Genomic DNA, 13,402 nt, shown 5'->3' on the forward strand with positions numbered 1-13,402 from the left:
TTAAAAGGGCGCCCTCTAGTGTCCTATTATATTACACGGGTAAAAGTAAAATGGACAGCCGTGTTCAGCAAGGCCTTTCTACTAATACCATCGCTTAGTTAGTTGATTATTATTTAGTTAGCAAATGAAACATTTCCAATAGCAGGCAAGTCACCCAAGTAAAATAGTAAGAAGTATTTGTATGGAATAAATTTAAAGTTTTCTGTTAGGTTAGAATATCTAAGGTATGTTATCAAAGGATGAAGGCTAGAATACTAGCAAAATAATCACAGAAATCTGTGATCATACACTAATCTATAGAATCTGACTTTCTTTACAAATCTGTGGTGATGGTTTTGTGGTCATTTTACCAGTGGTCATCTGTATGGGTGGGTGGGTGGGTGGGCGTGCATGTGTGTGCACAAGCATGTATGCGTTGAAACAGATTTCTTACAGTCATGAAAATGTAGTGATGTCCATCCGGAAAATAATGGGCAGTGTTTTTTCAAGTGGATCCACACCATCCTGCAGCCCGCATTCATTGATCAGTTTTCTTCTAATGGAAGTGAACAGGTGATGAAGATAAAGGAAAGGAAAATGGATTTCAGATAACTGAACCTAGGAAAAAACATCTTTACAAAGAAAATACAGGCAGGGAGGTCCTGAAACCCAGACTCGCCCAAGTAGCCCAACGAACTTAGGGGCTTTTCCTATAAGTGTAGGCCAGGATCCTATAATTTTAAGACCACATAGTCACTATCCTTAGCCGGTATAAGTATGTATGTGAAGTCAATGGAAATATGATCATTTACACCAAGAGGCAGTTTGGCCCCATATATCAGTATGTTCTCTTTAAATCACCTGTTTAACTCTCTTTTTATTGAGCATTTACTTGTGGATTCCTTAGGGGATTCTTTCTCCCTCCCCAAGAAAAAAGCATCCTTCCTTTAAATAAATAAAAAAACAGTCTTGAGAAAGACTTAAGCATTAATTGAAGTGCACTGGAACTTTTCTAATCATTACAAATCCATTGCAAACAGAGCAGCCATTGAAATGTGACACTGATGAATGAGGAGCGCTGATGGTTTCCTTGGAAAAGTTAGGTTGCTAGTAGTGAGAAATGTGTCCTTTATTTTCCCAGGAGAACATTGCTTTTCTTCCTCTCCCCCGTTCCCAAAATCCTTTTGAACATGTAAATACCTATGCTGGTAAAAGTTAGGGTGAAGAAGCCAGAGTATGCTGCAGTGCTAGAGAGATTATCCCCCTTTCCAATGTTTATGTTATTAGAATAATTTAAATTGTGCTGTGGGTACCACAATATAAGGAAGCAATAGTAAAATGTAAAGAAAATGGTGTGGTAACGTCTATTCTAGAGAGCTTAATCTTGATTGTATTTTGTTTGTCCAATTACGTTTGGGCATATAGGCTTGTCTGATTTTCTTATAGTCGGGATAGAAACCTGGGTAATGACCTTGTTTGATTTTGAATAAATAGATGTACATACATGACAGCTTGTAGACCCCTCTCCCTGTTCTAGCGCTCTTAGTGTTTTGAGTCATTACTGTAATATATTGTAATGTCTTCATCGTGGTTTATGCGTGCAAGGAACTACCCCAAAACAATGAATACAGGCAGAGGTATAACAGGACAGCTTGTGCCCTGGGTGGTAGTGGCAACGAAGGTCACAGCAGTGATTGGGGTCAGCTGCAGGAGCTGGGCCAGCAGCAGTGATGGCTCTGTTCTTGTGGCACCCAGGGCTCATGCCCCAGTCACCCACCCATAGTCACACTACTGGCTGCAGGGCAAAATCACTGTCCCACAGATACTCGGAAGCAATAGCTATCAAGAACTGGTACAAGCACTAGTACAGGTAAGGTTTAGGTTACGATTTTAAATGTTCCCACCCAAAACATCCTCTCTTTGCTGATATACCCAGAGCTGAAAGCTTCTGCATCATGGCTGCCTGCCTGGGAGTGCCTCCAATCATTTGTGCATCTTCTAACTCCCATCAGTGTTTAAACTTCTCTAAATCCCAGTCTCACACAATCTGCTGTATCCTTTGGGGAAGGAGGAGAAAGTGCAACCTTTGGAGCAACACAGGCTCTGCTATGAATTAGATCTAGTCCATCTAAGGGCCCAGCGAGCACATTATTGAGATGCTTTGAATGAGGAAGATTCCTTGTGTGAGCTAGTTTTGCTGGACTGAGAAGAGATTTTCTGCTGTAGGAAAAGGAAAGGCAAGTGACTTGTTGATAAGGCCACGAATCTTTGCTGGGTAAACTGGCACTTGTCACCAAAACATTTCATAACCACCCAGAGCTACTTTGTACACCATATACTTCCCATGCCATAGAAAGTACTGGTATCTGCACTAATATATGGTCTACATTTTGAAGACTGTCTCAAGCCTATAGTTTTATGAACAGTCCCTTGTGGGTGTAATGAGATTGTAAGCTCTTTGACAGAGTCCATGCTTCTTTTTCTTTGTACTGCATCCAGTACAACAGCGAACTTGTCTACAACAGGGGCTCATAAGTGCACGGTGATTGTTTGCAGTTTTCATGTGTGTGCTTTTCAAGTGCAAGGGTCACCAGTATGTACATACTCCTCATTTGCAGACCTGGGCAGAGAAATTAGCTGTTCATGCATGCAGTCTGTTTCTTTCCCCAAAGTAAGGGGGCTGGTTTAGAAAATGTGGCTTAGAATCTTAGCTGCCAAGTTCCATTTCTGACCGCTTAAGGCAATACAATAGAAACCTGACCTTATACACACCAAGTCTAATACCACATAAGGATGCAGCTATGCTGATGCCCTAAATCAGGGGTGGTCAACCCCTGGCCCAGGGGCCAGATCTAGCCCACAGATCCATGTCATCTGGCCTGCATCCATAAGTCTGACAGTTTGGCAGTCGGGGAGCAGTGACAGCATTAATTGCTGCTCCCTTGCTGCCACATTTCTGGAACTGTGGGGAGCCTGGAAGGTGGATAACATGGCCTCATGCACTGGATCAGGTGCACAGGGGCCAACCGAGATAGCACAGAGCTGATCCAGGCATGCAGGAGCCAGTCAAAATGGTGTGGGGCTGATATGGGTGTGCAGAAGCTGGCAAGATGCAGTGCAGGGCCCTATCTGGGTGCACAGGGGCGAGCCAAGGCAGCTCAGGGCTGATCCAGGCATGCAGTGGCCAGCCAGCAGCAGCCCAGAGCCCAGTCTGGGAGTGCAGGGCTGACTAGGCACAGGGCCTGGTTCTGGCACATGGGGCCTCATCCAGCCCACGGACAGGCCTTGCACCACTCATCCAGCCACAGGACCGAAAGGTTGAGCACCCCTGCTCTAAGTGGTGGTACTCTGACTGATGAGAGAATTTTAGGATTAGATATATGGAATGAAAATCTATATGGTTAAAGATTATTACTGCATGTGACGTCCTCAGATCAGGGGAGGTGTCACACAGATGTGCTGCACTGTTGCCCCCTTGTGAAGAGTTCAGAGAGCTGTTTAAATAAACACGTGTGTCCTTGCATCCATGCTTTGATTACCAGAAAACCTTTCCAGGCCTGTCAACTGCATTGGCAAGGCTCATACTGCAAACTATCAGGAAGCTGTGAGACAGCTGTTCCCCACTTCACCACTAAGGGGTGATGAAACAGCCACCCAAATAATCAAAGTCCCCTCTCTCCAGGCCCTGCACAGGCAGGGACTGCTGCTTGGAGAGGAGGGTTTCTTAGTGCTGATGCTGAGTTTGCACCGAGTTTACTGTGGCCCTTTCATACCCTTTGTCTTTGGGGCAGTTCCCCTGTTCCTGTGAGAAGTGGGATTTGCCTGCAAACTGAAGCCAAAACCCTCAGCTGCTTGTGTACGGCCCAGTTCATGTTACATGGACGTCCTGCTCCTGGCCCAGCCCTTATCCTCTGCAGGGGTTATTTAAATAAAACAGAAGGTGGCCTCAAGAAGCCTGATCCACTTGACTCCTGCTGATCAAACAGTTTTTTCCACTCTGTGTGTGTGGATGAAGGGGAAAAGCTGCGAGACTGGACAGGAGAGAGAGAGAGAAAGTGACTATATATGGATGTATATGTATATGGATGTGTGTGATTGTGTGTGATGTGATGTGATGTGTATGTGTGGTGTGTGTGAGTTGTGTGTGCATGTATATGATGTGTATGATGTGCATGTGGTGTATGAGATGTGTGTATGTGTGTGACATGTGTATGTATATGTGATGTGTGTGTTGGCTGAAAGTGAAAACCACGTGGCCTAGCAAAGAATCAAAGCATGTGTCAGCCTTTCCTAGAGAGGATTAGGGCCCCGTGAACAGGCCACCATAAAAAGAGAAAAAGAAATCCTTGACTGCAGTCCCCTACAAGAAAGTTATTGTGTGCAGCTTTCCAAATGCCAGCCTGTCCCATGTAGCAAGAGGCAAATCTGTATTAACTGTGCTTAACTCACAGTAAGCATCAAGGAGGGCCGGTGGGCCTAATGCAGACTGTATTTGAGCTAGTGGAAGTGTATGGGGGAGGCCTGTAGTCTCTGCCAGTATGCAGGGACCAGATTCTGCCATGACTGAACTCAGCACGAGACTGAAGCGTAGGCCCTGTTTGGTATAACACTTAGTAATAATTGTAATATCTTAAGGAAAAGCAGGGCTTTCAGAGAGCGAGAGAGAAAGAGTTAGGGCTACGCTCCACGTGTCCTGGTACCTGACACAGGTACCACAGCCCGTCTGTCCTGCATGGGCAGGTCACCCCAGAAGGGGGTGAGTGTCCTTAAATCTCTCCTTTTCTGCTTAGGCAGCTAACAAATGTTGTACGACAACTAACGGAAGCCACCAGCCATGCAGTGAGACTGGCTGGGGTATCTGGGGCGACCACATCTCTCCTGCTATTTCTGAAGAGTGACTCTTGCCCCCAGCTCAGATACCACTTGCTTGTCCTTGGGCCAGTGGACAAAGGTGAACTGAGTCTGGTGTTCAATTCCAGACCCACCTTTTGGTTTATACACAGTTACTTCCGGGAGCTGGACACCAAGCTCATGGCAATAACCCAGTATGTCCAGCCTGGAGTAATGGGCCAAGTCAGGATGAGCCCATTACTTGGTTTAGGCTGTAGGCAAAGGGGTGTAGATCTGTCCCTGCTCCCTGAACCATGCCCACCCAGGCTCACTGCTAGGGTCAAGCTGTGCTTCCTTACTCAGACAAGAAGTGGATGGCAGGAGCACTGCTGCCCTGTGGCTCCTGTGCCGGCACACTGTGAGTCCTGTAAGACTCCTTCCCTCCCTTCACTGGAGATCTCTGGAGCTCATTCCCTCTGGCCTGGGTGAAGGCCCGTGTTCCAGGTGGGATCTGTGCTTGATACTTCGACCAATGCTGCCCAAGACTTGCACAGCCTGGCTGGGTCCCCCAGGCAGCCAGTGCAGAAAGCCCCAGGGTTTGCAGCACTGCTGAGTGCATCGCACTCCCCTTCTACACCCCGCACCGATTCTCTGCTCACTGGAGTTAATGGCAGTTCTGCCATAGGCTTTCATGGCCGCAGGACTGGGTCCTTGGTTTGAGTACTTTAATCCCAGTCCTGGGTGTTTTGTGGGGTGGGGGAGCTGAAGACTGGCAGTGCTCTGGATTAGAAAGGGCTGGTGAAAGATTGGGGGCCTGATCCTTTAGTCCTTGCTCTCCTTAAAGCCAATTGGAGAGAGTGAGGGTCCTAGAGAGTTCACTGGGGATGCTGAGAGGATGCTGATGGACCTGATCCAGAGGTGACCCCCACCTCTGCTTTGCAGGTCCCAGGCTGTCACAGGCAGCAGGTGCTGGACACGGGTGGTCTGTGATGTAGATTGGAGGCTGTGATTGACTTTTGTTGAGGACTCCCTTGTGCCCAGGGCTCCCTGGAAGGAAGGGGTCTCCTGGGAGGCATCAGTTTTGTTCTCCCTCACCTGCTGCTCCAAGCACAATGTCTTGATTCGGGCAACTGTGTGGTCCTCACTGTAGTGGGGGCAGGGGGAGCGTCCAGTATAAAGCAACTGAAGTCCCTACAGCATCTCTGTCTGCAGGACTCAATAGGCAACAACCCAGAGCAAAAGCCACGTGATGAAGCTTTCCATTTGTGGGGTGGAGGAAGGAGTGAAAGTTTCTTCACCTCTTCAATCTTTGGACGTGTTTCTTTAATGCCAGGAGCTTGGGCAGTGCTGAGGAGGCACCCACCACCCCTGTTAGTCCCATCCAGAGGAAGGGGGCACCTTCAGTGCCTCATTTTTTCCAGCTGTGGGGCTGTTTCTTCTCTTGCCTCCCCTCCCGTTCTCCCCCAGTACCTGCAGCCTCACAACTGCCTCCCCAGCAACAGTAATAACCTCCCCCCACCTCCCCCGCCAGCTTGGCTGGAGCTCCTACCGCCGCTGGGAGGCTGCTTCAGGTCAGCATCCAAACTCTGTGGGACCTGCTGAGCAGGCATCGAACTTGCTCGTCATCTCCTGCCCAAAGGGTCTCATGGAGAAAGGGCTGCGTCTCACCAACCCCAGGCCCACAAACTCAAAGGGCCTGGGGACAGGCCAGGGCAGCTGTAGGGTGAAACAGGTCCCTGAGATGTGCTTTGGGCAGGGAGCTTACAGTAACTTCATGTGCTCTTCTAAGCAGCTGGTTTCTACTGTAACCTTTTTTCACTCTCCTACTAAACAGTTTGAAGTTTGCAGCATTTCGAGGGAGCTTCTCTGTTTTCCCCATTCAACTGTCACAGTAGGAGGTCATCGGATCAGGGAGGAGGCACCACCTTGCACCTCAGCTCCGCTTTAGGGTCACTAGATGTTCGAACCCAGGCCTGAACCTTTTGGGGGGTACAAGCTGGAAGCCTACCGACAATTTTCCCCCCCCCCCACCACATGAGGTTTAAATCAACATTGAAACCAGGTTTGAGGAGCTGAAATGGACCGTTTTGTTCTGGTGAAACTTCCTCTTACCAACTGAGCGCCGGCTCTTGAGTTGGGGGAAATATCTGATCCGGGCACTGAACTAGCACTGCTGGCGTGGCTTTGTTCCCTGCCCAATCTGTCTCACGCAGGACAGCCCCCGGGCGCAGCACTTCTGGGTGATATCACAAGGATGAGCCTAGAGATGTTCAAATGACTTAGAAGTGGGGCTAGTGCGACCCTCCCCCAAAAAGGCATGCTTGCTAATTAACAACAACAAAAAAAGCAGGAAAGCTTGTCTTTCTTTTCCAGTCTATGAATAATCAGGAAGAGGAAGGTGAAGACTTTGAGTTTGCTGCATAACCCAGGATTTTAAGTTTCTCATGTTGACCTGGCTGGAATAATGTATTTAATGTTTGTTAACCCGCGCCCCCAGAGCCTGCATTTCCACCCCGCAGCCCCCAGAGAGAAGCGGCGGAGCAGGCGCGGGGGATCTTGCGCTTTCTCGCTTCTCCCCGGCCCGCAGCGCAGGGTTTCCCGCAGCTCTGCCCCTCCGCTGCGGAGGGCAAGGGGGGCCCCACCGTGTGCGGGCCCCGCAGCACCCCGACACGCGCGCACACACGTGCACCCCGCGCCCCCGCGTGCACACGCGCCCGCCTCTTACTTGCCGCGGGGGGCTGCGCTGCGCGACCCTCCCATTGCCGGGCAGGGCAGAGGGGCTCCTCCGCGGTGCATGTGACTGCGGAGCTCCGGGCGGTGCCAGCGCCGGCGGCACCTCCTCGCTGCCTGCGCTTCCCCGGAGCTGGTTTGTAGCCTGCAGAGATGTTAAGGGCAGGACACGTCGCAAATGAGCAGCTGTGGCTCAGGGTGCCGCTGCTTGCGGCTACTCCAGCTGCTGTGTTTAAGGAGCAGCTACGTCTGAAGAGGAGGGGAAAGAAGAAAAGACAACAATCTCTGTAAGGGGGGAAAAAAATGCTTCTTGCTTTTGGGAGGGGGAGTTGGGGGGGGGGGGGGCAGCAGGCATTGCTTTTTTCATTTACCCGAGAAAACCTATTCCGTGGTGGCTCACTAAGCTGCCCGGAGATTTGCAGCAAGACCCCAGTTCTGTAAGATCAGGAACAACTCTTTAATAATTTTTTTCCCAAGTGTACTGAACTGGCAGAGGATGACATCCAGCCTTGCCACCTGCCTGCTTTTCGTGAGCCAAAATTAAAGCAAAAAAGGATCCATTTGTTCCTCTGCAATTTCATCCCATTATCTCCATCTATAGGTTTGAAGTGTATAGGGGTTATCCCTGGGGTGTAAAGTTGTAGCCGTGTTGGTCTAAGGACATCGGCAGACAAGGTTCTTTGGGTGATTCTGATATCTTATATTAGACCAACTTAAATAGTTGGGGGAAAAATTCAATTCGTTTGAAATTTCAGTATTTTTTTCAATTAATTTCACCTTAATTTTTTTCCAACTGTTTAAATTGGTCTAATAAAAGATATCAGATTCACCCAAAGAACCTTGTCTTCCTGCGGTGGTCACTGAAATGGTCCCATCATGGTATGGAAGTTAACAAACACCCCCTTACCATAACGACATCATGCTCTAACCTTTTTCATGGTGCTGTTTCAGGCACAGCATAAGAAAGGCAAGTGTTACAAGTGCAGGGGTTACATATTTATTTTTTTAAAAGGAGTTCTGTTTTATGAAATAAAGCAGCATCTGCATCCCCATGTTGTCCACGACTAAAGTGTTACATTGCACTAGGCCAATGGTTTTCTACCTGTGGTCCACAGACTGCTGGGAGTTCAAAGACTACGCCTGAAGAGTATGCAAAAGATGTCTGTGATCAAGCAAAAGTATGGGAATACCCACACTTACAATTCAAAGGGGTCTGTACCTGCATTTGAAATTTCCAAAGCGGTCCACATCTCCATTTGAAATTTTTTTAGGGGTCTGCAAATGAAAAAAGATTGAAAACCACTGCACTAGGCCATTGAATTACAGTAAGAAAGTGTTCAGAAAAATTCAGCTGCCTAAACAGACACATTGCTTAGATGTTATACAAAACCTACAGGCATTCTGGAAGGCAAAGCCAATTGTAAGAAGTGTTAGTTAAGTGTATTAGTTAGTTGTTTGCTAAGAGAACCTAGCAAATGCTTCATGCAGACTGTTTGTTGATAGCAGCTCTTATACAGTTTTGAAAAAAGGATATATATATAGGACAAATAACTTTTCTTGGATGTGATCTTTGCAAGTGTTCAGAGTTATAAAGCAAGAGTAGTTATAAAGTTAAATGTGTTAAAATGTAAATGTGCTAATCAGAATTTAAAAGTAGTTGTAATAATGTAATCATACATATTTGCTTCGTTAAAATGTTTAAAAAATAAAAGTTGGGTTTTATAAAACTGAGACCGTAGATACAATCCTGTCTCCTCTTTCTGTCTCCAGTGCAGCTGAGTTTTGATTCTGGGCTCAAAATATTGCGCTTAAATTGCAGAAAAATACAGACAAATATCAACCAAATTCATGATCTCATATTGCAGTTTTTTAAATTTCTCTTTGTTTTGGAGAAAACGATCAGCTTCCTAGCAACACATATTTCGACTCCTTACTAAGACACGTAAGTCGTACAGTAAAATGCACTGTTTTAAAAAATGAAGGCCTCATGCACGATCGAGTTCTAGGAACGATTGTAGAAGAACTTTATGCAGCAAACGCAACACCAGGGAGAAAAAACGGACATGGGAACGTACTGAGAAGCTTCGTGCCAATCTGTACCTTTGGCACAAAGTTGCCTGAGTTTGTCTCTGAAAAGTGCTCGTATTCAATAGAATTCAGTTATAATAAAGGAAAATACAGTGACTAAACTGTGTGTTTAAACAAGTCACTCATTTTTTCCCATTTAGGAAATACTGTGAAGCTCCTGGTTTTATATTTTATTGTCCACAAAGAAAAATTCAATGGGCAATGCCGGCTGGACAGCATTTCAGTTAGGCTTTAAACAACAATTGGTGGCTATGAATGTTGTAGTTAACACTGGGAGGCATCCTGCATTATAGCCCTGATTTTAGGCACGTCTTTTCTAAACAACTTGCTGCCATGTTATTCTACGGAGTTTAATTAATAAGTTCTAAGCCTTATTTTCACCCCAGGTATTGAATTTCAGCTTTGATATAATAGTAAGTGAACACTGGATATGAAACGCTACCCTCAATGCGCTGTGGCAAATAGCAACAAAAAGGAAACCAACTTGTATAAAAGAACAACAAAAAACCCCTTCAGTGTAAAAAAACCCTACAGTAGGTGTTCGCTATCAGAACACAATTTTTATACTTGACCGTACCCCACTATCCTCAGTCAAGCAAATCTACAAAGAAGTGCAGGATTGCGTCCAAAATTATATAATATTTCTGCCATACTGTGACATTAAATACTGGATTTGGAAAGAAAGCAACATCAATACAGTAGACTTCCATCACTCAGTATCACAGATGAGTCATTTATTTGCCACCAGTTTTAGAATAGGAGAGTAACACCATGGAATGACATAAAATTAAGTGTTTCTGTATATTACTGTGTACATGTGTATTCACTTTGTAAGAGTAGCAGTTTAATGAATGTGATGGTGGTCCCTACCAAGTTGAGGCAAAGCCTCTATTTGTACAGTGCCTTGCACACAATCTAGCTATAGAGTTGGAGTGTCTCAGCATTTGTCCAGTACAAATTATAAGAATTTATTTTTTCCTGACAATAAAGCATCTTTAATGTGTTAAGTCAAAATTGTGTTTATAATGAACATTCACTTTGTTTTCAAACTGGATCCTGTTTTCAAAGTACTGTTTAAACAAAAATGCTATTTATTAAATTACAACATCTACAATAAAATAAGGAAAGAAAAGGATGGTTCTCCGGAATCTTTCTCTCTGATTCCTCTTTTCTTCCTTTCATTAGTTTGAGCCTCTGTTATTGTAAGTTACTATTTTCTCTTTCTATTAATTGCAATGCACTAAAATATAAGCTCATAGGAAAATATGTCATAAATATGTGGAATGCTTCACTGATGTATTAAAACCAGCATCAATATTATCACTTTTTCTCCCAGTGGGATAAGGAACAAAAATCTGATCATTGAACGTTTAATGAAAAGCTTCACAAACAGGTAGGATGGTCCAATGGTCAGGGTGTTAACGTAGGACTTTGGAGGCTTGGGTTTAATCCTTTGCTTAGCCACTAATATCTCACATACTCAAGTTACTTAGGCTCAGATCCTGGAAGGTAATTGAGAGGCTAGGAATTAGGTGCCAAAATACCTTTCAAGAACTGGGCCTTAGCCTCTCGCTCTGCCAGTAGCCAGTCTTTGAAAGGGGGATAATAACTCTGCCCTATTTCATAAGGGCGCTGGTGCTCAGATACCTTGAGGATGAGGCCTGAGAGAGACAGAACAATGCTCACGTGAAAAGTTATTATTCACCTGCACAAAGTAATCTTCACTGAGCATTTTGGCACTAGAAGTTTCCATCAAATCTATTTGTGCGATCGTTTAATCTAAAACATAAAACAGCTGAGCCTCTAGGCTTATCCAACTCCAGGCTTATCCTATTGTGTAAGGGTCATACATCACTTTTGTAAGAATGCTATTATTTATTTATATGACTGTACTGGTATGAGGCCTGATTGGGGATCAAGGCTCTCTTGTGCTAAGTCCCAGGCACGCACACAGTAAGAAGTCGATCTCTGCCCCAAGGAATTCATACACTGTTCCTTTACTTTCTGCTTCTTCTAGAAGCACAGAAATTAACACCTCCAGATAGTACTGCCTTGGGATGGGCAATTTCAGCATTTTTAAAATACACATTGTGCAAGTGCAATAGAATAGAGGGAAGAAGTGATCTCAAGCTGGTCCTAAACAAGCAGCTCACTGTCCCATGGTGCACACAAGCAAACACACATGCACAGAATATTTTAATTGGAATAAGAAAAGATATATAATATGCAGCTAATTGTGGGACAATTCCTACTGATTCTGACCTCAGGATTTAGGCCCAGGTCAAGGATATTAAGGTGCCTAACTATTGATTTCCACTGATTAATGAGATGTAGGTACCTAAATAGGAGGATGGCACCTAACTCCCTTTGAGTATCTTAGCCTTGCTCCTGTATTGTGTACGTAAGATTTTAAGGGGTTCCATGGGTTATCCATGGCTCCAGGAGGCTTTCAGTGAAATTTAAAATCCTAACCTTGAACGGTGCTGAACTCCCTCGACTCAGTCTAATTTCTGCTGCTGGAGTTAACAGTGGTCAGCACCTGTGGTCTGTATCAGAGAAGCTTGGGCCTGCTGGGAGTGAATGATACTTGCACTGAGCTCATCAACCCTTGCAGGATCAGACCTTGAATTCTTACCGCTACATGTTAAAATGCAACCATTAATAACCATTTTTGTCAAGATTACCCATCTAATGCCTCACCACCTTTCCAGATTCCCAGCATGTTCTCCCTCCAGTGCAATCATTGCCCCTGTCCCTTCCAGAAGTCTTTGTACTCTCGATAACAGGGTAGACAGTCCCTTATCATGTTCCTCTTAACAATGCATTTAAGTGGCTCAGGGGAAAATATAGGGTTTTCATTTAATTTGAAGACATCATCAGTTGTTGCTTTTCTAAACAGAACCATTTGGGAACAAACACCAGGAAATATCAGAGGTCTCTACTAAAAATGTCACTACCTTTAGTTTCCATGGACATATTTAAAGATGTAATCTAGTCTATTTAAAACTGCTCAATATGAGGAGTAACCATGTACCCCATCACTCTAACTGCTGAGGAACCATACTGTGGTATAAATGTTAGGAAACAGATAGATAGATAGGACTAGATCTGTCTGCTGAGGAATAGGTAGATTGATAAATGGATCTATCCATATCTAGATCTGTATTTCAGTATCAACATATATGTCTTAAGAGTTTCCAGGTTTAATAATACAAAGCTTCTGCTGCTAGCAAAGCTGTGCCCATCAGGAAAGACAGTTAAAAACTACAGAAAATTGCCCGGTTGCTTTTATTTCTTATGCCCTCTTGGTGGAGATTTTTCTGTTGAGTTTAGCAAGTGGTATGCGAGGAGTTGTGGAGAACAGGGCTCTTCTGCAAACATGTCCAAAGCTAGTACACCACACACAAAGCCAGGAAATCCTCTCTGGGATGAAATCACTCCTGGGGGCGGGGGGCGCTGTACAAATCAAACACTTAGCAGCCACTTACTCCACGCCTGCATTGCTATGCCCCACGAAGCACAAGCGCTTGCTCTGTGAGGGATCTGCTAGGGGTTTTAAGGCTGAGCACAATCCCAGATCCTTTTGTTTGGTTTGGGCGGGTGGCGTGTAGCCGATCGCAGTTTCCCTGTAAAATGCATTTGAGGTTGCCCCAGCGCACCCTACTGCGGCAGCGGGGGGGGCGGTGAGGTGAGCTCGGGAGGAGACATCCGCACCGCAGGCTGCAGCGCTCGGCCCTCGCCCTCCCCATGTCCGCCTGCAGGGAGCTCGCACTGC

The 13,402-nt window shown here is 45.5% G+C and overlaps 1 protein-coding gene and 1 long non-coding RNA gene across 6 annotated transcripts in view; one reads left to right on the plus strand and one right to left on the minus strand.

The window, feature by feature from the left end:
* Positions 1-8,782, minus strand: part of LOC112550903 — a 42,428-nt gene extending 33,646 nt beyond the window's left edge. For both annotated transcript variants that reach the window (XR_003094971.1, XR_003094970.1), the window contains exons 1-3: positions 8,759-8,782; positions 7,535-7,788; positions 434-535 (exon numbers count right to left, since the gene is read on the minus strand). This is a non-coding gene — a long non-coding RNA (uncharacterized LOC112550903). The remainder of the gene's footprint in view (positions 1-433; positions 536-7,534; positions 7,789-8,758) is intronic.
* Positions 1-13,402, plus strand: part of NFIA (nuclear factor I A) — a 429,137-nt gene that overhangs the window by 111,627 nt on the left and 304,108 nt on the right. The window lies entirely within an intron of this gene.

This window comes from Alligator sinensis, unplaced genomic scaffold (assembly GCF_000455745.1).
Source record: "Alligator sinensis unplaced genomic scaffold, ASM45574v1 scaffold588_1, whole genome shotgun sequence".
NCBI classification, from domain to species: Eukaryota; Metazoa; Chordata; order Crocodylia; family Alligatoridae; genus Alligator; species Alligator sinensis.